This window comes from Pinus tabuliformis, chromosome X, assembly GCF_031772625.1.
Source record: "Pinus tabuliformis cultivar Carrire ecotype Pingquan chromosome X, CPIR1, whole genome shotgun sequence".
Lineage (NCBI taxonomy): Eukaryota > Viridiplantae > Streptophyta > Pinopsida > Pinales > Pinaceae > Pinus > Pinus tabuliformis.
In genome coordinates, this window is record NC_142308.1 from 999,723,242 (window position 1) to 999,749,760 (window position 26,519).

The 26,519-nt window shown below is 37.6% G+C and overlaps 1 pseudogene; it reads left to right on the top strand.

The window, feature by feature from the left end:
* The first annotated feature begins 20,995 nt into the window (after positions 1–20,995).
* On the top strand, positions 20,996–25,871 carry LOC149143096 (large ribosomal subunit protein uL3 pseudogene; annotated as a pseudogene).
* Positions 25,872–26,519: the final 648 nt, after the last annotated feature.

Below are 26,519 nucleotides of genomic sequence, written 5' to 3' on the forward strand. Positions count from 1 at the left end.
TATCTTTATTACTCTTCTCCTAGGGTTACAGGCTCAACTACACCCTATGCACTCAGTTGTAGGGGTCTGCACACTCAACTTTGGACTCTATTAGGCCTCTGCACACTCAGCTGCAGAGCCTCTTCCTAATACTAAGACCCAATACACTTGGACTTCTTCTCTATCCGTTATTAGATCATTATATTAATCCATCTCTCCTTCTCCCACTTTACAAATTTGAGCCTCGCTCTTATTTATACAATCCCATGGTCTGCAGACCATGGGTAGGCTGACATGACACTACTTTACATTACAACACTTAGGGCAGACAACCCTATGACTCAATATACATTTTTCACTCCATGCGCATAATTCGCGGAGTCTTATAACATATTTGACCAAAACTTGGGCTTTGAGCCCCAAAATATGTTGTGGGGGGATTCCATGCCCAACAGGCCCCCAACACAAACATCGTGACTCACCCTTGAGTCACTCTGTCGATGCGGAAATCTTGTCGGAGAGTCCCTCCAACTAGTTCTGAATGGCCTGAATGTCGGCAGCGCACTGGGCTGCTACCTGCTGCATTCTGTCTTCTGAGACCTCTCTTTCCAGCGTGTTGTGCTACATCTGTACCTACATCCCATGAATCTGCACGAGATTTCCTTCGATATCTGCTGTGGTTGTGAAGGGTTCGTCAATCCATGGCTGGACGTGCGCTTTGAGAATGACTTCCTTATGGTGCGCCACATCCACCTGCTCTTTCAATGCCTTGGATTGCTGCATCTTTGCAAGCTTGAGTAAGGACTACTGCCTGCGCAGTCCCTCTGATGTTGTCATATTTTTTCTAGAGTTCACGTGCCTCTATCTCCAGCCACTGAATGTTGGGGTCGTCTTGTAACGTTGTGAGGACCTGAAGTGCCCGCTCCAACATGGTGGTATAGTTGCGCATTGCACCTCCAATCTCTTCCATCCCTGTTGCAATAGTGCTGGAACGCTGTTCTTTGACCTCTGGGGGAGTGGAAGGCTGTGCCTTGAACCACAGTTCGTCAATCTGGAGATTTAGCTCCAGCTGCACTTTTGTTGTCTCTTCTCTAGCATTGCGGACTCCACTTGCTGGACTATGAATATGTACTTCTACCGGTAGATCTATTGCGATAGCTAGCTATGGGATGCGTCGAAAAGTGTCATCTACTATCTGTACCAATTGTTTTTTCTGTGACACCAGCTCGCTGCGCCGCAACCTAAGCTATTCTATATTAATCTTCTGCTCGCTCAAAACCTAGATTGCGCGGCTCTCCCTTGTGCACAGCTCTGCTTTTATTCCATCCTATAGCTGATAGAGAATTTCTCGGGGAAGGGCAGCTAGATTAAGGTCAAGGCCTTTCATCATGCTAACCATCATTCGGTCCATTGCATCTCCTGATACCAACGCTCCCTCTGGAAACACTATTGTGTTGGCCATCCTTGTGCGCAACATTTGTTCTGTTGTTGAAGTGCCCACTGCTACGTGGGTAGACAGGATACCTTCCTGAGGGGGCCACACCTTTAACTCCTATAGCTGCATCCTGAGGGCCCCCAACACATTCTGCTGCTCCGTCATGAAGTCTTGGAGTGCTTCACTAGTGACATCGTGAACCATCTCACTAATGTCATGAAGGTCACCTTCAGTTAAGGTGATCAGGTTGATGGCCAACTTCGAGGCCTTGACCTTTTTTCTTGGACCTGATCTTTCTGTGACACACATCTGTTTGAGTTAGTTCGAGGTGGTTCCTTGGTCCGCGTTTTCTTCTGTAAAGTCTATGTCCTCTGCCTCCTATTCTACAGACACTACTTCGCCCTCCTCTGCCTGCACTATTTTCGCCTCTGCTATCTGTGCTACTGCTGCTTCGGCTACCTTATTCTGCTCTACGGCTGCCTGTGCTACTTCACGGGCTGCTCTGACCTCGGCTGCCACTTTTTTGTTGCACCTTTTCTCAGCCAATTGGGTGACGCGCTGTTTGGCATCATCCTTCCTTTTTTGTGCTATTGTCTTATCCAACTAAGCCAAATCCGGGGTGCGCCACTGAGGAGGCCATGATTCTAACACTGTAGAGAACGTTTCGTTAGTGGCTATGAATGGGAGCTTTGTCCACTGCTGCGCTGGATCCTTTCGCACCTTGATTTAAATATTGTGCATGTCCGCCTTGAAGTCTGCAAAGCTCCGCAGATTGTTGTGCACTATGGGGGATAAGCATGGCCTCCTATTAATCGACATATGGATGCTCGCCTCCATGAGCACCCAGAAGATCTTTGTAATGCAAATCCACTTCATGTCCTTGGTAGCCTAGAGAGACGCATACTTCACAACCTCTAGTAAGTCATGCTCAATTCTTAGAAATGGATAGTCCTTTAGCAGTTCTCCCACTACCAGCAAAATGGAAAAGAGTAACCACGTTTAGTGGAAGGTCTTACCCTGCTCCTGGGCTTCCTAGCAGTTGATCAAGAATTCCTTGCAGAGGAACTCGACCCAATTGAATTGGATCCCCTTTGCACATTGTTCAGCCAACGTAACTTCCGGCATTGGTATTTCATCGCTGCGGCATTTTATCATTACCTTCCCAGCCAGGAGTTGGGTGGCTACGCGCACCCCTTTATCCTTGATACTATTGATGGCGTAACCCCTATTTTTCTTTTTGAGCTTATATTTTTTCTTCATGGCTTTTGCGAGATCCAAATCGCCGCTTTTTCCTGCTATCGTCGAGGGGTCCTTTCCCTTAAAGGGAAGTAGAGAAATTCTATGGATGAGATCTGCCATGATGGGAATAAGCTCCTCCAGCCACAAGTACCTATCATGCACCAGGCAAAGTAGCTGCCTAATCACGAAAATGGCGATGGGCATGTGGTGTAAGTGTGGTATCCACAGTATATGAAGCAACCCAGCCTTCTCTACATCGCAAAACCATTTTCACGGCTATAATGTGATCACCGGCCCATCCGTATGTTGAAAATAGCAACAAGAAATGCTAAAAATAGAAATCCTAAAAATAGCACTTCTATAAATAGCAGTTCAGCCAGTGTTGAACATAGCAATAAGGAATGAAAAATGGAAGTGATAAAAATAACATTCTATAAATAGCATTTCGGGATACCTTCCTATTTTAGTCAGTCCCTAAACTAAAATAGTGAAGTAAAATTCGAATTTTATCTGAGCAGTTGTTTGTAAAATAATTAATTAATTCATCTTGAGCTAATTAGTTAAGGAAAATCAAACATGAAGTCTATGTGGGGACATGCAATAGTTTCTCCATCAATTGAGGAATTTATCCATCAGTTAAAGAGATAAGGATGAGTTTTAATATTGAGTTGTAATTAGTTGGCTCAGTTAACTAAGTCAAGTCCAGTTACATTAATTCAAACAGTTTGTTGAATTAATGTAAGTTTAGTTAGTTAATGCATGCATGCATGTAACTACTGCATTTCAGATAACTGAATATTCTCTCATAAATAACTCATGCATGTCAGTTCAGATAGAGAGCAAGTTGAGATCAGATGGAGGGCTAGTGTACTATCAGTTGCTAGAATATTCCACTGTGAATATTCCTTGCATGCAGAAGGAATTCTTTCCTTGAGCATTACATAGTTAATTCTTTAGGTTTTGTGAGTGTGATGAGGCCAAATCACACATGTGGCTTCACTGGACCCCAAGAAAAAATGCACAAGGAAATAGGAGGCTTGGAGGGCTTGATGAGGACATATACTATGTCTATTCAGTCTATGAGATGTATTCTTTGATTGCAGAGAGAGCAGAATAGCTTGAGAGCTGATTCTTTTTGTAACTCGAACAATATTTCCACTTGTATGATAATATAGAGATTAGAGTTTTAGGCTGAGGCTTTCCCTAGGTTATTTCTTCTATGTTATGTGTGATTGATTTCTTATTCTCAATTATTTGTGTTCTCTTGATCTTGCTAAACTCGATTAAGCTTCCACAAAGTGTTGTAGAAGTAGATCTTATATTATGTTTTAGTATATTGCATAATCTATTGATCTACAATGGGAATTTCTACATGGTATCGAAGCAAAGGTGATCAAGGCAAAGAAAAATATACAAGAAGGAGAAGTTTGAAGTTTGTGGTTCTTGAATATAGAAATCGAGTTCTTATCACATCTCAATTTCAATGATGGCATTTAGTGGTTTAAGATTCGAGTATGCCCTTGATGACAGCTTGAATTATATAGCCTGGAAGGATCGCATGGAGATAGTATTAGAGGATAATGGTCTAAAGGACTTCATTGATCAAGAAGTCCCCAAGTTGACTGATGCTACTCAACTGGAAAAATGGAAGAAATGTGTAGCTAGAGCAAGGAGAATCCTCCTAGAGGGAGTTCGAGACCACATTGTCTCGAGCCTCCATGGGAAGGAGACACCGTTTTTGATGTGGAAAACATTGAAAGATCTATATCAGAACAACAGTGATCAGAGGAAGCTGGCGCTGAAAGATAAGCTTCATAAGATCAAGTGTGAAAGGGCAACACTATCTGTACATATCTGAACAATCTCACCACTTGCAGGGTTGAGCTTGAAATTGTAGGGATCATGACCACTGATGATGACATGGTGAGTCTTACACTCCTCAGTCTTCCTAAGAGCTGGCATAGCTACCAAGACTCAGTTAATGGAAGAGAAAAACCGCTAGATTGGGAACGACTTTGGTCGAATCTGATGCAGGAGGAAATAAGAAGAAGCACCATAGATGGATCCTCATCAAATAAAGATGATGAGGAAAATCTAGCCTTAGCGAGTAAGGCGAGGAAAGGGAAAGGGAAGGCATCCCATCCCAAATCTGGTTCTTCCCATGGTGGGAAGAAGATTGACAAATCGAAAGTGCGATGATTTCATTGTCATGAAGTGGGCCATTATGCTATGAATTGTCCACAAAAGAAATCTAAGAAGGGTTCCTCTAAGGGATATGATGGTGAGGTACCAGACTCACAGTTTGAGATGGATTTCTCGCTTATCGCTTGCATGGTTTCATCCATGATGGGATGTGTGCAGTACTTGGATAGTGGAGCTTCATTCCACATCTCGGTGACAAGAATCTTTTCAATACCTTGGAGGAGAAGGATCTCTAAATGCGGATCGAGATGGGCGATGATGGAAAGTACTGTGTTTCAGGTGAAGGTATAGTTGTGTTTCAAAGGGAGCATGGAGCTCCCCTCACTCTGAATGATGTAAAGTATGTACCAGGTCTGAAGTAGAATCTTGTGTCTGTTGCTATGCTAGAAGATAAAGGCTATGATGTAGTCTTTAGTAAGGGAAAGGTATTCCTGAGGCATATCAGTACTGGAATTTTTGGATTGTTTTGGAATCTGGGGCAGAGGTGGTGTTATGAATGTTGGCATTATGATACAAGTTTTGTCCTTGATGGAAACTCACACAGATGATAGATCATAGTACAGCAGATCAATTGCAAGGAATTGATGATCAGACTACCAGAATGAAGAGAAAATATATATACGTAGTTTCATTGTGATCGAGCTATGTATACACGCGGGTTAGTCGTTGAAAAGATGTGTATGCGTATACATGCACTTTCACGCAAGGAAAAGCATGTACATGTCGGAGAACTTATGTTTGGTCCATGGTATTTAGTCCTTGGTATTTGAACCTATGGTTTTGGACCATGGTATCTCGTCAAGGGTGTTGATCCCAAGTATTGGGTCCATGGTATTGTTTTATTATGGTTTTGGACCATGGTATTGAGAAAGGCCTAAGACTGTAAAAGGAGAAGAAGATCATTAGGCAAGGAAAAGGAGAAAGTCTTGAATATCTGATGAAGTATGAGATCCAGTATGAAGGTTATGGGTTGATGATGCATTGCTTGATCAGAGCTAAGGAGGGATCTCACCGGTTGATGGAGAACAAGATCTAAGGATAGATTAGGATCAAATGGTTTGAAATGAACTATCTCTATATGATTGATTATGTTTATTCTAGATCTGTATACCGACGCATGTAATGATCTGAACTGGGTATAACTTAAGTTTGAAATTGCTGCAAGTCATGATTGAATATTTATAGATCTTTATGCGGGTTGGCTTTGGTGGAAGTGTGTATGTACACAGGCTTGGTTCATTGTAGTAGCGTATACCATTTGAGTTATGATGTTTGAAGTTACAGGTGGTTCTGGTTGTTGATGAGTTCTGATGACAGTTTAAAGGTGTTAGTATTCTGCATATCCTGTTTGGTTGATTATGTTTAACTTTAGTATTGATGGATGAGAACTAATACTGGATCAGGATCATAATGACTCATATTTATGTGATCTAATGGACTAGATCTGGGTGCTAACACACATATTATCCTTGTATATGTAATAATCTGGATATGTCTGAAGTCAGGAAGTGCATCAAGTTATAAGTAAGTAATTGATGACATATACGCTGGTTCACCTTGGTGAAGTTGCGTATACACGCTGGTTCAACACTTCCAAGTAGCATATGCACTCTGATGCATGATTTTGATGATACAGTTGGTTCTGAATATTGTTGCAGAGTTCAATGTTCTGCTCTGTGTTCTGGTGACTGTGTTGTTGATAGGGTTTCAGTGTTTCAGTGATTCAGAAATTGATGATGCTAGTATTGATTGTTTTGTGCTTCAATGATATTTATGGGTCCAGTATGAAAATTTGATGAAACGTGGCCTTCATATTATAGTGTTGTGCTTCAGGAGTATCCAGTCTGAAAATGTATGAAATGTGGTCCCTGAAGGATGAAAGGAGATTGTAGGCCGGTGCCTACGTACTAGTACATCAGCTAGTACAAGAGCAAAGGGGCTAGTAGCTCCCTTCCAGTAGCAGCTACAGAACAAGTGAAGATTGGAGCATTCAGTAGGCAAGCACCTACGTACTAGTAAATGGATCATCTAGTACAAGAGCTAAAGGGGGTTGTAGCTCCCATCCAGGAGAGTCTAGAGAACGAGAGAAGGTTGTAGCCTTCTGCAGGTAGAAGCCTGTGTACTGGTATAAGACTGCACCGGTACAAAAATATTGTAAAATGAAGTTTCTTATTAAAAGAAGATAGAGATGACTTGCAGCAGCTGGTTTTCACCCACATTGGGTTTCCACCTTATATCATGGTGTTCATGTGTGCTTCTTGTGTGTGATGATCTGTTCTGTTTTATTGCACCTGCTTACTATTCATATGGTTAATGAAGTTCTGATGCACTAACTAAAGATCAACATTTAATGGATTAACTGAATCATAAGTATTCTGGATATACGCTAGTTGCATTAGACACAGTTGCGCATACACGCGGGTTCCATTAACTGAAGTAGTGTATATGTATCTAAGTATGGAAATGAAAAAGTTCTATTGATTTTATAATACTGATTCACCCCCCCCCCCCCCCCCCCCCCCCCCCCCTTCTTAGTATTATTTCCAATAATGAAAATCTCGAAGGCCTAGGAATTCCTTAACCGGTTTTGGTGGGATACATAGTAAAGCTAGAGGGATGAGTCTTGGTTTGGGATCTAGTTATTTAGTGTGGATTGAAATAAAGCCTGGGATTTGGTGTCTCGGATTAGGGCCTAGTGATCTTGTGTGGATTGCGGTAAAGCTTGAGAGATAAGGAGACGAAAATTTCCTCAAGGATAGTGATGGAGTCCAGAGGAATTCCTAGCTCGGTTTGGTTTTGAGATCTCGATGCTGGTTTTGGTGAGATCACGATTTGGTGAGGGTGGAGGTGGTTTAACATTTGGATTCCCTTTGTTGTTTTCAGATTGGTTTATCCATGAGATCCAACATTCGTGCTTGGAATATGGCATGGGGGTGACTAGCTGAAAGAAAGATTTGGTTCAACCATGTCTATAGTTGGGTGGTACGTGGAAGTATTGAACCTGGTCATATTTTCCTATGTTTAATACAAGATAAGTTCTCTTGCTTTTGTACTTATTAATATGTGTATTTAATGGATATTATCTCACTACTATTTTCATGGTTTAATTTTGGTTATAAGCAAGGTTATATGATTGGTTATTATTATGGTTATTTCATGTATTTACTTGTAACTACGAGGATAATGGATGAAAGAATTAATTGATGTCAAAAATTTAAGAGAATAGGGCGGTGATCCTTCTTGTCAAGTCTCATATGAGTTATCAATCATTTATGCTCTGTCTTGTATTCATTTCATCTAGATTGCATTGATGCCAAGTGTTTGAAAAATGTTAGTCCTAGTTGGGGATGGTCAGGCCTAGTCTTGGAGTAGTTTTTGAGTTGTAAGACTTGTTATTATGTAAATCATGGATTCTGTAAGTGTCATTGAATTATGGCCAATGACCTGGGCTCTGAACCTGAAAATGTGGCTCAAATCCTGGGGATGCTGGCAGAACACAGAGAAAAATAGTCCCTGGACATTGGCATTCCATGTTATGGGAGCATTGAAAGCCCTCTGGATGATGGCATGTGTACAACATGGGATATTCCGGGGGTTAACTGGTCAAAAACTCAGTGAGACACAGGGGCTAGTTACCTGAGAGGTTGGGATGGTTCCTCAGGGTCTTGTTGTTTAATGTGGAAGGTTTATATGGTGTGTTTTCGTCGATTCCACTTCATTAGGGTGACTTAGGAGGTCGAATCATATCATAGTAAATTTTGATCACATGTTTACCCTAGTTGGCCTGTTTCTTGGGTAGATGTGGGAGGAGGGTGTTACATTCTCACATAGTATGGATCTCAAGTGCTCAAATCCATTATTTCCTTCATTATTTTCATGCATCCCCTTGTGTGCATTGTTGGATCAACCCTTGATCATTAGTTCTTCCATTTTGTTAAAGTTTTACGTTTGTAAAATAACAAGAATGTGTGGATTGTTTGATTCACATTAAGATCAAATGACTCACATTCCCAATGTGTTTACTAAATTCCCTTCGATTTTGGAATTTCAAATTTACGTTGTATATAAGTAAACATTTGTGATTACAATAATTTTCTCTTCTTATTTATGAAGATGAGTGAATGTTAATTTTTTTTTGTTATATGCAAATTTATGTTAAAAAATACATATATAGTGTTAATAACAAATATATTGAATTTTAGAAATATTTTAAATTCCTTGGATTAAATGTAGTAGGATTTGCATTCTTGAGGAAGTCACAAATTTTAGGGAAAAACATCCCATGCTTCATGTGATAAAGTAAGTGAGAGACATCTATTTTTCTTAGTCAATTCATCATCTTATATATTTCCATAGATTCTTGATCTTGAAAATTTCCAAGTTGGAGCCCTATAGAAACATTAACAAACTACTAGGGTAATAGAGTCTCAAGGGACTAGTTAAATATAGCTCAATTAGTGTCAAGTTCAAACAATTGGCACAATTGTCAAGACCCTTGGATGAGAAATATGTATTGAAAATAAAAAGAGAATTTTTATCAATATATAAGTAGAAGAGAATTTTCATCAATATCCAAGGGATATTCCTCAATCTTCTTGGAAACAATTGATGGAAAAAACATGAGAACAGAAGGAGATAAGTAAGTAGTCCTCTTTGGGAGACTCTTCATCATAACCAAAAGCAATGTTTGGCTCTATGAATGAGAGGAGATTCCAAATGTCCAATTTATTGATGATATGTATATTCAATTAATAATTAAAGGATGGTAAACCTTCCTTCAAATTTAACCCTCCTTTCCCTATAAATTAGTCACTAAAATTTATTACGACTAACTTAAATGATCAAAAATAAAATCTATAGTTCTATATTTTTTACCTATTATTAATGTTACCAATGAAATTTAATTTTTTTATTCATATTACTAAAAAATATTCTATAAATTTCCAACCCCAGACCCCTTCTCCAACTTGTATACCTTCACTCTGCAGCACTTAAAAACTTGAAGGGTACGATGCAAGAATTAGACCATGAACACTAGAGGCACTAGAAGCATGGACTTGAAAAAATCATGGTTGCACTATAATGGACATGAAAAATCAAAGCATGCTCCCCAAATGGACATGTGGCCTCTTGTCCCACCACATCAACAACACTACTTTCCCACTAAACACCTCATTGCTCACAACTACGTTGGTAGTTAGAACTTCCTTAGGTTTCTCAATATATTCTTGGGATCCTTTCTCGGTCTTCCTAGGTAAAATGATAAATACATCAAGGAATGAAGAGAAGGGGGTTTACTCCCCAAGACTCTCCACAAGGTAATGACACTACTTAGAGCCTAACTATCGATACAAAATCTAGGTAGGGAATATGTGACATAGTTCCCATTTAGGGAATTTGTAGAAAATGTAATAAAAATATGCAATGTCAAAAAATACATTTCCTCTTATCATATTTCTTAGGAATAAATAATAAGATACCAAAACAAACTATTTCTAGATGAAATTTTCTTAAACTAAAATTTCTAATTTATTTTATTATGATTTCTTAGACTTAGGGTTACACTTAGAGTGGGTTTGGGGGTTGGGGGGGGGGTGTTAATTAGTGTAATGGCCAAATTAACCAAACTTAAAAATTCATCATAAATAAAAACATGTATCATCATAATCAATCATCACATCAGTACATAAGGACACTAGATATGCATGGACACCCTCATAGGAGAAAGCCACAAATCATATTATTTTCTTCTTTAATTTTTAAATAAAATAGTTTATTAGCTACAAACAAAAGATGACCCTAATATCCTAAAACATGAAAGAAAAAACTTTGCTTCAACTTACAACTTGATTGAGGCGGAAACCTCAGAAATATGCAAGCACCGATTTGATGTAGGCTTCAACCTGATTGAGGTATCAACCTCACAATATCACAGTGGGCCTCCATTTCATTTTATTTTCACACTCAATCCACAACCTTCAATTTACTCTTCAAATCCTACTTACCAAAAATACTTGGCCTTCCATAGGGAATTTGAACAAGATTCGAGTCAGCCTTATTCAATATAATAAATTCAACTCATTAAAATAGACACGAACCTTTCCCTTCAAGTAAACTCTTCAAACAAATGACCTCGGCCCAATAGACAACAAATAAATTATTTTTAGCAATATAGAACATGTAAAAACAAATATAAATAGAATTGTGTTCTTGGCCCTATGAATTCTTTCTTATTTTCTAATAATCACTTTACTCTTCACTTAAGATGTTACTCAAGACTCATCGAACTTGACTCAATTGATAATCCAAGTACCATTAAACACCACATATTTATACATGTGCATAAAAGCATAATACAACTTGGGGCCAACCCAATTTCAAAGTTTGATTCATAATACATAATGAAGTCGACCCAAAACTATGGGAAATACTACATAAACACCAAAATTTGACCAATATTGATTCCCTTGAGGGTTTTCCACTTTAATCCATGGGTCATCCTCACAAAAACGTCGGGGGCCATCATGCCAAACTTCACGTTAGATGTTGTGGATATTCTTATCTTCTGCCAATGACATTTTTCCATTCCGTCCCCAAGTCCCCAACACATTCTAGTAGTCAATCAAACATTCGTGGGTTGCATCGTAGGGATTAAGGCTAAACCTTGATTAGGGTGAGTTTACACCAAAATTTATTTAACACAAAAAATCCTTATAAAATAGGCCCTTGGCACAAATCCTGAATTTTTTCCATGTCACCTCCATGTTATCGTTGACACCATTTCACTAGTACAAAATGAGAGATTAGTGACTACGTGACTAAAAATTTTAGTCACCACAATTATTTCAAGTGAATTACTACTAAATTTGACCAATTTTAAGTGACCAAACTAAAAACGACTAACTTAAATGACTATTTTAGTCTAGGGATAAAATATATGACTAGATATTAAGTGACTCAACTAAAAATGACTAACTTAAATGACTAATTTAGTCTAGGACTAAAATATATGACTAGATAGTAAGTGAAAAAATAAAAAATGATTAATGCTTTACTTGTAATGACACAATATCATATTTGTACTTCTTCATGTTGGATTTGACATATCTAGGTAACATATTTATGGCATAGTAAACATCGTTAAGCTTCACATGAGTACATGAATGCATGAAACACCTTGATATTTAAGCTCTTTAATTATAATTGTGAAAAGGGTTTAAAATTTTTCATCATAGTCAAATTTTGTTCTTGATACATTTATTTCTTATATTTTTTAACACACTTGACATTTTTACCACATCCTTACATAGATGAATGCATGAGAACATGAAATGACTTGGTTCATAAGGCTAACAATTCACTATTTTTAAGATTGTCTTGGTAGTTTACTTGTTTTCCTTTTTGTAGATGTGTGATGACTTTCTAATTTGAAATGACACATCCTAACACACATAATGAGATAGTGATCGAAGACCAATAATTCCACTTTTGTTGCACTCTGCAAAAAATTTAGACAATGCACATAATTCTTAAATATTTGATGTTGACATATGGAATTTCTTATTGTTTAGTGGTGCTTCAAAACTTACATTGATATTTATTCTTAATTATGGAAATTTGTTCTAAATAAATAGTGGTTAATGTGCTCACACACTAATGGTATTTCTCATGGTTCATTATTTGTAATTCCACACTTTGGAGTGTTACAAATACATTGTTTGGGTCTCAATTCTACAGGTACAAACTACAAAACTATAAATGGTGATAAATTGATGATATATGGATGACATTTGAATGACAAATGTGTAAGTGGTCCACATTCCACTTTGTTGTCTTCATTGCCCTTAGTAATAGCAAAAAATTTGAATATTTCATTTATTTATAATCACAAACACATAACTCTTTGTCATCCCAAACGTAATTAACACTATTAGTGTATGATCTCTTAATTGTGGAACGGTCTCTTGCTGATGATAAAGAACTCTCAATCTCCAATGCTCATGAATACAATGAATGAATGATCTAATGCCTTACATTATGGACACAATTTATGACTCATTTATATTTTTATTGTGCCATTGTAAATATATGCTTCACTAGCATCTCATGTTATATGGTTAATTGAGCAAGTTTTATCTTTCATTTTTCAAATATAATTTCGTTGCATGAATAAGCATAGTTTTCTAATTAAAATAATTCAAAATTTGTTCATAAATCATGGTTTGGTTAACTATTCACACACTTATCCCTAACCTATTACTTTGAGAGTGAGCAGTGTCAAATCACTAGTCTTAATTAAGAAACTTCCCTTCATTACTCAATGACCTAGCTTAGCTTGATCTTTAAGGATTCCACCCTTGACGAAGATATCCTTCACTCTAGTCTAAAGAGTGAGAGAAGGCCACCAAGGTGACATTGTGATATGAATTGGGGTAGATTAGTAATGTTGTGCTAATTTCCCTCCTCACAATATAAAAATGTGCTTGAGGTTAGACTCCAAAATAACAAGTAAAAGCATGAATTTTATGTGTTTTGACTTAAGTTACTTTCATGAAGAAAACTTAGAACATGAAACCAAAACACTAAATGGAAGCATGCATCAAACAATAATACACCAACCCTTGATAAAGGAGTTCACCCCTCCTGGACTACATCTCCTTGGATTATCTCTATAGGCATGACCCCATATCATTATGCTCAATATCAATAAAAGAAGAGTACATAAGCTTCTAAAATGGAATGGCTAGTTTCTCCTTCAAAGAAACAACTTCCTACAAAATTTCTCACTCCATACACATGTTAACGTACAGTTAAACATGTAAATCTTCAGCAAACACAGACATATTACACCAAAACCCCATACTCCAACTTCCAAAAACATAAATAGTGCTACAATCCACTCGAAGTACTTAAATAATTCTCTTTCTCCATACATATACAGAAAAAATAAGAAATAAATCTACATCGCTACTATAATGGCTACTACAAAAAGCACATGGAGGCTAGAAAACCCCTACAAGGTCATCTCCCTGTTCAAACTTCTCCATAAACTGAATGAACGCCCTAGTTGACCATGGTACCCATAGGCTTCACTTTACAAAAATCCTATCTAGAAGTGCTCCCTTGATATTGAAACCTATTCCAATTAGTTTAGAATGCCCAAAAATGTCTATCTAGCCTCTTTTTGCATCCCATTTGGTCAAAAATTGCCTTAGTTATGACTTCTGTCAGTATTTCCACAATTTTCTCCTGCAAATCTGGCTTACTGCCAGTTAAATTTAATATCCATAGTTAAAACTGGTAGTTCCGTAGAAATCAAAAGTTTCACCATCATTCCTTCCTATCTCGTAGTCAAGGGCCGAGTGGTCACATGCAAAGTGGTTGGTCCGGTGGTTAAGGCTATAGTTCTGTAGCACATAACCTTACATCAGGTGCTCTAGGACATGTCAGGACTATTAAATACAAAATCTAACATATCACATTCGGGAACCCCATCACAATCGCAATCTACACTTAAACCATCAGCATATCAACCCAACTTGCATTCTACGATAACACGGACCCGTCAGGATTATAAATCTCAATGCATAAAGCATCTCATCCAACAGTCCTATCGTAATCAACACTTTCCCTTGGTGGATATCAAAGTCCATACACTGCATACTAGTGGACCTGCTAGGGTTATAAAATATAACCTATAAAAATATCACATTCGGGAACCCCATCGTAATCGTAATCGACGCTTAAACCTTCGGTGTATCAACCCAACTTGCATTTTGTAATAACATGGACCCACCAATATTATAAATCTCAATTCATAAAACATCGCATTTGGTAGTCCTATCACAATTGGCACTTTCACTAGGCGGATATCAAAGTCCATACACTGCGATAGCAGCGAAACTATTGGGGTTATAAAATACAATGTATAACAATATCAGGTCCAAAAGTTCCCCCATCGCAAATCACAATCGATGTTATCGGCGGTGACATATATATATCGGTGGGTACTGGGTGTGATATGAAATTGCGATATATCGTATCGCAACCCTACCTGTGCTAGGGTTCGATTCTTAACATTATGCAATATGTGATTATGATCGCATCACATCATAACCTTTTCTACCCCGGGGGCTGATTCTTTAACGTCAACCTATCTTTTTCTCCGATATGTGATATGCTAGGGCCAATGGTCACCTGCGACTTGGCACCACCTCATTCATTGAAGGGCTTTGCCATGTCATCAAGTAAACCCTGAAATTTGACTTGCTCTAACTTTTGCATACGAGCTTGGATTTGAGTTATGTTCACACCGTTGGATTCAGAATGATGAGCTATTCAATATGAAACTAAGCTTATCAAGATTCTAAAACTTTGAATTTTTGGCAAATTTTGAGCTCTTGATCACTCTTCCCCACTGAAAAAATTTTGGTCTCCAAAAGTTCAAATAATCTGCAATTGTTCTGTACTTTGTCTGCATCATAAGTGTCCTACATGTCATCCTTTCTTCTCATTCATATTTCTTCTTCGGAGCCATAAGTGATGAGCCAATGCCTTTCCATGTCACTATGGCCATCCAAAACAACATCCTTCCCAAGAAGAATTCCAAGAAGATGAGCACCTTGGAATTGCTTATCTACAAAATCCTTATCAAGGATAAGATCCTAAAAGAATTTTCCAAATGAAACCAAACAAGCTTCATATAGTGAATACTTGTATAACTTGAACATACTAAATATGTTGCAACTACTCATACAATAGTTTTTAAAATGCCTTTCTTTCTTATAAAATGGAATAAACATGACTCCCAAATTTTCCATTCAAATTGATTATCAACCAGCCTAACTAGCATTGTAATTTCTCAAAGAAAACAATGTTTCATATAAGTGATTTATTTATGAACATCACTTTTACAAATTACCCAACTGTTGGGATATGCAACTAGTGCAAAACAAAAATTTGCAAACTTTAGTTGGACAAATAGTCTGCCCATTTCTTACCCAACCACATAAATGAACCCTCTATTTGAACTTTCTCTTCTTCTGAAGCTACTTCAAGGATGGTCGCATCCTGCACCACTTTTTCTTTTGTCACTTCCTCTTCTAGTGCTTGCATGATTTGCTAGCCCTTACCAGGATGAAGTTGTGGAAACTATTTCCAACACTTCTCAACCCAATGCCCATTGATATTGTAGTGAGTACAGAAGTTATTTTCATCTCCTCTCTACTCACTTGCCTTTATCCTTGGATGAACTTTTCTCCTTTCGTTCTCAATTCCAGTAGACATAAACATCTTCCTAAAGATTGTTTCCTTCTATTGAACTTATCTACGTAATGGTTGGATGAAAGGAAAAAGGTGTATGGAAACATTTTCCTCAACATATTATTCAAATCTGCATGTTTTTTTCCATCATGAATAACGTTCTAATTAACAGAATGGTTATACCTCTGTTTGTTATCCTTTGGCTTATGCTACATGCACGAGGAACTTGTGTGGTAAGAAGAAGTCGACTTTCCTTCTTTTTCAACTTTTACATATCTATTTCGAGACGTTTTGCACTGTAAGTCCTCCTTACGCTTGAGGAACCAAGCGGGAACCATTTCTGGATGCAACTCCCAACATCTTGCCTCCTCATGTCCTTTCTTATGGCAAAAAGAACATGATATCCATGAAATGTTGCTATAAGATCACTCTTCTTTTGAAACATAGCCTAAGCCTTCGTAGTTAGGCCTCTCCTTGGCCAGAATTAGATTTTTAATGCCTTTCTAGTTTATGCCAAGGCCTCCTCCCTTGTAACCCATCTTGGTCAGGAGCTTGGATCTAATGCCTTTACTTTGTTTTTTAAAGGCTGCAAATGAATTTACATCAATACTTTCACATAAGGAAGAAGCATGTAAATTCTTACCGCTTGCTTCATATTTCGATTGACACATGAAGATATTTTCGAATTCCCTTTTGATTCGAGATGTGTCCTCTTGGACTCTTCAGCTCTCTTCTATCAGATCCTCGAATTTGGGTGGTGATAGAACCTCATCTTCCACATGATGTGGACAAAAGGTACAAAATTTTCCATCTACCTTCTCTGAAGGACTTTCTACACTAGCATCTTGCATAATAGTTGTAGAAAAAATGAAGATTGTTGAGAAGAGGGTGGTTTATCAACATTTTTGTTACCTTCTACCCTTGGAGAACATTCTCTGCATGGAGGTCTAAAGCTTTCAACTTTCAATTTGATATTCCTCTCTTCATAGAGGACTTTCACCATTTCTTCCATGTCTAAGAAAGCCTTTCTAAAAGCCTTCACGTCCTATGACATTCTTGCAGGCTCCCCTCCTTGGGACATTCTTTTCTTGAAGCTTATACTACAATCTGAGGTAGAACTTGGTGGTAGATATTGTAGCCATCTTTCTCTCATTTCCAAAACCTTCTCCTTAATTAGCTTCAAAACACATTCACATGAAAAAAACAATCAATTCCTCCTTGCACAAAGAAAAACATATCTCTGATACCAACCTGATCTGAATTGGGGCAGATTAGTAATGTTGTGCTAATTCCCCTCATCATAATATAAAAATGTGCTTGAGGTTTGACTCCAAAATAGAAAGTAAAAGCATGAATATTTATGTGTTTTCACTTAAGTTAGTTTCATGAAGAAAACTTAAAACATGAAACCCAAACAATGAATGGAAGCATGCATCAAATAGTAATACACCAACCATTGATAAAGGAGTTCACCCCTCCTGGGCTAGATCTCCTTGGATTAGCTCCAAAGGCATGACCCCTTCTTATTATGCTCAATATCAATAAAGGAAGAGTACATAAGCTACTAGAATGGAATGCCTAGTTTCTCCTTCAAAGAAACAACGTCCTACAAAATTTCTCAATCCATACACATGTTAACCTACAGTTAAACATGTAAATCTTCAGCAAACACAAACATCTTACACCAAGACCCCATACTTCAACTTCCAATAACATAAACAGTACTACAATACACTCGAAGTACTTAAACAATTCTCTTTCTCCATACACATATAGAGAAAAGAAGAAATAAATCTACAACACTCTATAATGGCTACTATAGAAAGCACATGGAGGTTGGAAAACCCCTGCAAGGTCATCTCCATCTTCAAACTCCATAAACTAAATCAATTCCCTAGTTGACCAGGGCACCCATAGGCTTCACTTTACAAAAATCCTATCCAAAAGTACTCCTTTGATCTTGAAACCTGTTCCAGTCAGTTCAGAATGCCCAAAAATGGCTATCTAGCTTATTTTTTCATCCCATTTGGTCGAAAATTGCCTTAGTTATGACTTCTGTTAGTCTTTCCACAATTTTCTCCTCCAAATCTGGCTTACTACCAGTTAAGTTCAATATACGCAGTTGAAAATGGTAGTTCTGCTGAAATTAGCGGTTCCGCCATCATTCTTGCCTATTTCACGGTTAAGGGTTAATTAGTGGTCATATGAAAAGTGGTTTGTCCGATGGTTAAGTCTATAGTTCTGTAGTCCTATTAGATATCGCAATCAACGAAGTCCATCGGCATACAGACCCTTACATTAGGCACTCTGTAAACCCACCGAGATTATTAAATACAACATATAACATATCGCATTTGGGAACCCCATCGCAATTGCAATCAGTGCTTATACCTTCGATGTATCAAACCAACTTGTGTTCTATGATAACACAGACCCACTGGGATTATTAAATACAACATATAACATATTGCATTCAGGAACCCCATCGCAATCGCAATTGGTGCTTAAACCTTCGGCATATTAACCCAACTTGCATTCTGCGATAACACAGACTTGTCGGGATTATAAATCTCAATGCATAAAACATCACATTTGGAAGTCCTATTGCAGTCGGGAGTTTCCCTCGATGGCTATCAAATTCCATACACTGCAACAGTAGTGGACCCACCGGGGTTAGAAAATACAACATATAACAATATCGCATTCGAGAACCCCATCACAACCGCAATCAGAGCGTAAAATTTCGGTGTATCAACCCAACTTGTGTTTTGTGATAACACAGACCCACCGAGATTTTAAATCTCAATGCATAAAACATTGCATTTGGCAGTCCTATCACAATTGACACTTTCCCTCGACGGATATCAAATTCCATACACTGCGACAACAGTGGATCCGTCCAGGTTATAAAATACAACATATAACAATATCGGGTCCGAAAGTTCCCCCATCACAAATTGCAATTGGCATTATCGACGGTGACATATATATATCAATAGATATCGGGTGCAATATGCGAATGCGATATATTGCATCGCAATCCTTACTGTGTTGGGGGCTGATTCTTAACATTATGTGATATGTGATTGCAATCTCATGGCATCACAACTTGCTCTACATCGGGGGCCATTTCTTTAATGCTAACCTATCTTTTGCTCCGATATGTGATATGCAGGGACCATTGGTGGCCTGCCACTTGGAACCTCCTCATTCACTAAAGGGCTTTGCCATCTCATCCAATCATGCCATGTCATCAAGTCAACCTTGAACTTTGACTTGCTCTAACTTCTACATATGAGCTTGGATTTGAGTTCCATTCACACCGTTGGATTTAGAATGACAAGCTCTTTGATATGAAGTTAAGCTTATCAAGATTCTGACACTTTGAATTTTTGGCATATTTTCAGCCCCTGATCACATTGGGTGGCTTGCTTGACAATGTCCTTTTAGGCATTATGGGTGGGGTTAAGACTTTTTTTTATGAGAGTGTTTGAGTGGTGACACAATTTAGAAAATGCTTACAAGAAAATTATTTTCCCTTTCCATCACCTATACTGCCTCCAATAAAATTGTGTGCTTTTAATAACATTTAATTTTGATAAATATTTAATTCAATAAAATTAAAAATTATAATAATATTATTATTATTGTTATTTTTTGTATATGGAAGAATCGAAAACTATAGTGAGCTTGTACTTACATGATATGGATCGATTCTATCCACTACCAAATTCAGCTCCAAGTGTACCCACATTGCCTCACACGTGGCACACTAAGCTAATCGAAGTTTAAACCAATAACATCATAAGAAATTCCTTAACAACCCCTTCTATCATCAACTGATCTACACCATGGAGAAAATTAAAACTAACTTTCAATATCAAAAAATATAGCCATTTTATTTTCTTTGAAAATCAATTTTAATATCTAATTTGAAGAAAGTATGTAAAATAAAGTTTAATGTGAAAAAGTGTTAAGAAAAAAAAAATTAGTGTGTGAAATGTTTAAAAATCATTTATTATAATCCACCCCTACAAAAATCGTCTCAAATAAAATTATTTTTCAAGTGAGAGGAGTCTAAATAAATATTTCACTATAGTGCAAATCCAATTGTTGGTATAACTCACTCTTCTGGAACTGTAAGGGAGAGAGGAAATGCTAGAGAGAGGAAATCGGGAATGGTAAAGGAGGCCAAACGCAATTCAATGAGAACAATAAAGGAGGCCAAAAGCAGTCAGAAGACATGTATAGTCGGAGGGTAGGATTTGAAAGAAAAATTTGGCCAGTAAGTGTGCACCTTAAAACCCTTGCTTGATCCAAAAGAAAGAATTTATTAAAGCTGAAATCTCTATGCGAGAATATAGACACCAAGGGCCTCAAGGAATTATTGTTCAATTTTGGTAGTGAGCTCACAACGATCCATAAAGAAGATCTTGTGGCACTGAGATGTGTCACGAACCTGACCAAGATGGTTCTGCAGACCTTGAAGGGATTTTAGAGTTTTAATGTGTTACGGTTTCAGCGATTATATCTCGACATGACATGAGAATGGCATAATTATTTTCCTAGCAGAGTCAAGATGAAATTCAAACCTAGTGGCTGAATATACCACACTTTACTAAAATATTGAAAATTCAAGAATTATTATGAAAAATTTATGTATGGCGCAAATTAATATCATAGAGTGAAAAAGAGTAGAGTCAGAATATTAAAGACTATGAGGGCATGAATGTAGTATAGTAAGTTTATTGGCTTACTAATTTACTATTATTTTATTTTTACCTTACCGGTAAAGATGGAAAACAGTAAACAAATGATTTATTTATGGTGGTTAACGTCAGGGATCGACTCCATGTTAGAGACTTTGGGGGCAGACAAGAGGAAGAAGGGGGAGTTGCAGTTGAAGAGATGAATCACAGGAAGTTCGAACATTGTTAAATATTTCTAGAATTGCATTATTTAATATGGTTAATCTGTCCAACGTTTCAGATGGTGACTCCATCCATCATCAGGGACCAATGAGAGTCTTGTGAGTAAACGAGTGTTGGAGAGCCTTTTATAGGAACAATTATTGAAATGTAAGTCAATTGGTCTAATGGTCAATTGAGAATTAGATAATGGTCACTGAATAATGAATATATTAGACCAAGGATAATTTTGTTGACCAACCAGAAAATGATTAGAATGGGATATGAAAAATGAATACGATTGAGGATTTCTTAAAAGAAAGTTGACTCATAAAAGAGTTTAAGAATTAGGTGAGATTAAGAATTTTAAATATAATAAATGTAATAAAAACCTATTGATAAAGGGATTAAGTAATTGAATGGATTAGAAATAAAAGGATTATATTAAGAATTATATGAGAAAATAAATAATAGAAAAAAAATCATAATAACCATAGATTCTAAATTGTATAAAAGGGAATTTTAATAATAAAGTATAAGAATTAGGTGAGAAAGTTGTTATTTTGAATTTTAAATATAATAAAAGTAATAAAATCCTATTGATAAAAAGGATTAAGTAATTGACAAAAGCATGGATTAGAAATAAAATAATTATATTAAGAATTATATGAGCAAAGAAATAAGTCATGATAACCATAGATTCTAAATTGTATAAAAGGAATTTTAATAATAAAGTATAATGAGGAATAAAAAGATTGAGGTCTAGAATGATATCTAAATTTCCAATGAAAAGAAATGAATAGGAATTCAATGAAGACAATTTTTGAAACCAGGGGGTAAACTATTAAGACAATAATTGAAACAAGAGATGAGAGAGGAAAGAATACAGAGGCAATAGGAAGGAGGACACGATAAACAAGGTGGGGGGGGGGGGGGGGGGGAGGGCAAGGGTCATTGGATGAGATGGTGGATCACGGGCTTTTAGGATTGACTAAACCTATAACCATCCTCCTTATTAAATTTATTAGGTTTTTTCTCGATTTTGAGGGCTTCTAGAATAATGCGAGAGTTGTAGAATGGGGCAAAAACTATGATTTTAGATTGATCAAAGCATATTAAGTGCTTATACTTATAAGAGTGTTATGCTATGGAAGATTTACCCAACCAGTTATGATTGGTGTCAGCTATATGTTCCTTGAGGCGGGCTTTGAAAGGGCGACCCGTTTGACCAATGTAAGATTTCCCGCAAGAACAAGGAATTTTATAAACCCCTGATCCTTGCATGGGATCTAATAAGTCTTTGGCTGAACAGAACAATTGCTTAAGGGTTTTGTGGGGCTTAAATATGATATTTATGCTCTTCTTAGCCAACATCTTAGCAATAAGATTGGTGGTCCCTTTTATGTAAGGGAGGGTGACTTGGCCACAAGAGGGGGAGGGGTTTGACTTTCTAGGCTTAGGGTGAGCAACGGATTTGAGAGCTTTAGAGATTTGAGCAGAGGAATAGCCATTGGCTTTGAAGTCCTTGATTAGATGGGATTTTTCCTCTAAAAGAAACTAGGGGCAAAGAGATTTAAAGCTCCGGAGAAGAGGGTTTTGAGGATGCATATCTTTTCAGATGGCTGGTGATGAGACTGGCTGTTGAGGTAGCGGTCAATATGGGTATTTTTCCTATATACTTGATGAGAGAGGGAGCCATTGGGCAGGTGGGTAACAAGGACATATAAGAAGGGAAATGATTGGTTGCATTCTATTTCCATAGTCAACTGGATATGAGGGGCAATGATATTAAGGTGGGAATGAAAGGCATCAAGCGCAAAGCATCCATGTTGCCAAATGAAAAAGGTATCATCGACAAAACGAAACAAACGTTTTGGTTTGAGATGACAGGACTTGAGAGCTATCATTTCAAAGTACTCCACAAAGATGATAGCCACAACCAGAGACAGGGGGAACCCATTAATTTACCTTCAATTTACTCATAGATAGAACCCTTAAAGGAGATGAAGGTGGAGTTGAGGCATAAATGGATCAGGTTTAGGGTGTCAGTGTCAACTAAATGGGAGATCAAATTCAAAGCTTAAGGGACATGGATGTTGGTGAAGAGGGAGACAACGTCAAAACTAACCAACAAGTCATTCTCATCAATCAGAATGATTTTAGACTTCTCTATGAAATCAACAGAATCCTTGATGTAAGAGGCAAAGGAGCCTACAAATTTTTGCAGGTTGGTGGCTAGATAATGACTCAACGCATGGGTGGGAGCTCTAATGGCACTAACAATGGGATGAAGGGGAATATACTGCTTATGGATTTTCAGTTGACCATAAATTTTAGGAGTTTGGGGGGCAAGGGGAATGAGCTTGCGCTGAATGGACTCAGGAATAGAAGAGGACTTTATGATCTTGGTGACTAGTTGAGAAATGGTGTTCAGGGGGTTCTTGGGTAGGATTTTATAAGAGGAATAATACAAGAGCTTTGTCATATTGGCATCATAATCAATAAATTTCATGATAACCATAACATTAACCTTATCTGCTTTGAGGACAAGGACATTGAGGTTATCATTGAGATGCTTGATGGGCCAGAAATCGCCTTTAGATAAGTTGGGGATGGGAGGTTTAGCATGACGTAAAATTCTTCCAAAATCTTGTTGAATTTCTTCAGCAACATGAGAAGGGAGGCTTTGGGCAATGAACTCCATAGAGCAAAGGATATCTTCAATGGGATTCTTGCGAGGAGAAAGAGAAAAGTTGACGCCCGTTTCCAAGAAATGGAGGGTAGGGGGATGAAGAACGAGTGAGGATAGGTTCACAACATAAGGGGGTCTAGGAGTGGGAGAGGTGGAAGAAGGGGGTAAAGAAGAGGAATTAGCCTCTAATAAAATATCATTAGAAGGGTTAGAAAGCATGTTAATCAATTTTATAGATGTAAATGAGTAGGAGATGAATTATTATTCTCAGAAATTAAGTTGGTTAACTTATTGATGTTAGATTTATTATGATTTGGAAATGAATCAAGGTAGAATTAAATTTATAATTTACAAATTCGATAGAGGGATTATTGGGGGTAATGGGATCCCTATAAATGGCATGTGAGGTAGAATGTGAATTCAGAGCTAAAAGAATTGAAGTAGTAAAAGGAAAATCAAACGCATGAGAAATATTCAAACTAGGAAAATTCAAAAACGAAAGAGGGTGATGGAGGGCAGTTTCCATTGGAAGATGTTGGTTAGTAATTAATGAATGGGGGAATTAGAAAATGACATGGAAGGATCAGAGTTTATGGGAGAGAGGTGTATGGGCAAGGTAAGACATGATGAAGGTGGTGGGTTGATTGGCGAGAAGGATAAAGGGGTATGGGGGGCAGTAGAACTGGGGGACAGAGGGCAGCCAACTAGGCCGGATCCGTAATCATCCCTAGGAACTAATCCATCACTTAATTTTTTGATTGAAACTACAGAGGGAGGAATCAATGGATTGGCAGGAGAAATACGAAGTTGATTTCCTTGGTCAGCAGAGCCATATCCACAGATCAACATTGTTTTGGGATTAATGCACTAAAGTATAACGACTTCGTGATGCATGGGAAGGCTAGAGGGTTCAGAGGCAAGGTCTAGAAAGTTGAACGAAGTGAATGCAATAGGGCTGGAGAGAGAATCAAGATGGAGAGTGAACGGGGGGAGGGCATGTAGACATAGAGGAAAAGTGAAGTCATTCCCCAAGTATGATCCATCGAATGCCTGCAATATGACAACCTTTTTGGGTTACAAGGCTGACAATACCCACATCGTCAGAGAGGTCGAGAAACCCACATCTAAGCCTCACAAGAAGGAAACATGCGATTTTGTGACAATAATCGAGACCTCACCAATGGTGATCGTGGGTGTTGTCACTTGTATCAAGACACCTAGAGGTCTTCAGACCCTTAACAAAATGTGGGCTCAACACCTCAGCGAGGAGGTGTAGAGGCAGTTTTATAAAAACTGGTACAAGGCTAAGAAGAAGGCTTTCACTAATTACGCCAAGAAATATGATTTCGAGGATGGTAAGAAGCAGATCCAGGTGGAGATTAAGTATATGAGGAAGTATGAAACCGTAATTAGGGTTCTTTCTGACACCCATATTAAGAATATGAAAGGAGTGAAACAAAAGAAGACAGACCTAATGGAAATACAAGTTAATGGGGGAACAATTGCCCAGAAAGTAGAGTATAAATTCTTTGAGAAACAAGTTCCTATTGACACTCTTCTCCAAAAAGATGAAATTATTGATGTTATTGGTGTCACAAAGGGTAAGGGTTATGAAGGTGTGGTAACCAGGTGGGGTGTTACAAAACTTCCCAAAAAAGCTCACATGGGTTTGCGTAAGGTAGCCTGTATTGGTGCTTGAAATCTAGCTAGGATTTCCTTTACTGTTGCTAGGGCTAGTTAGAATGGTTATCATCATCGTACTAAGATGAATAAGAAGATCTACAAGATTGGCAAGGAAAATTAGGAATCCCATAAAGAAATGACTGAATTCGATAGGACTGAGAAGAATATAACATCAATGGGTGGTTTCCCTCATTATGGTGTGGTAAAATATGATTACATTATGATCGAAGGATGTTGTATGGGCACCAAGAAGTAGGTGGTTACTTTGTGGTAGTCATTTCTGAAACATTATTCTCATACCACTTTGGAGGAAATAAAGTTGAAGTTCATTGACACATCCAATAAGTTTGGGCATGGGAGATTCTAGACAACCCAAGAAAAAGCCAAGATTTTTGGTAAATTGAAGGATTATGTATTTAATACTATTTGTGGATGTTTCATCCATGTCTACATATATATGTTTTGCAGGTGAGGTTAAATTCAACGATTAATTTTGAATATTTATTTGCAATTGTATGTTATGTATTGGATTTTTCAGATAATTTTTTTTAGCATTGATTTTTGGGAGGCATTTAAAAAAAAAGATAGATAGTTTGGTCACACCATGTGAACATGAAATTAATAAGTTTCTATGAAAGTCAATTTTTTCACCTCCCCTTGCGAGAGACTTCAAGTCTAGACCATTGTACAATTCTTTTCAGGAAGATAAAGGCATGTGGAATTTATTGTCAAGCAAACAACACAATGGACCAGAGAAGCCGCACTGGTAGTTCATGGAATTAAAAATCATTGGATTGCAAAAGATATCTTGTTACAAGAAGAAAATTATCGTTCATCTCCTTCATCTTCTTTGCATAATTCCATGTTACTAAGTTCTTGATCCCCAAAATTAGAGCAAAGTATGGGAGTATGTACTCTGCTTCTTACCAATTCAATGTCTCACACTTCTTTTGGTCTTTTATTTCTAGTCATTGCAACTACCCTTATCCTCCCACCCCTACATCCCAACATTATGTATCAGTAGTGAGTATCATGACTGTCTCTGGGATACATGTGGGGATTTTGAATTCAACTATCCTTTTGGGAAAATTAACAGTGGATGTGGTGACCCTCATTTTTA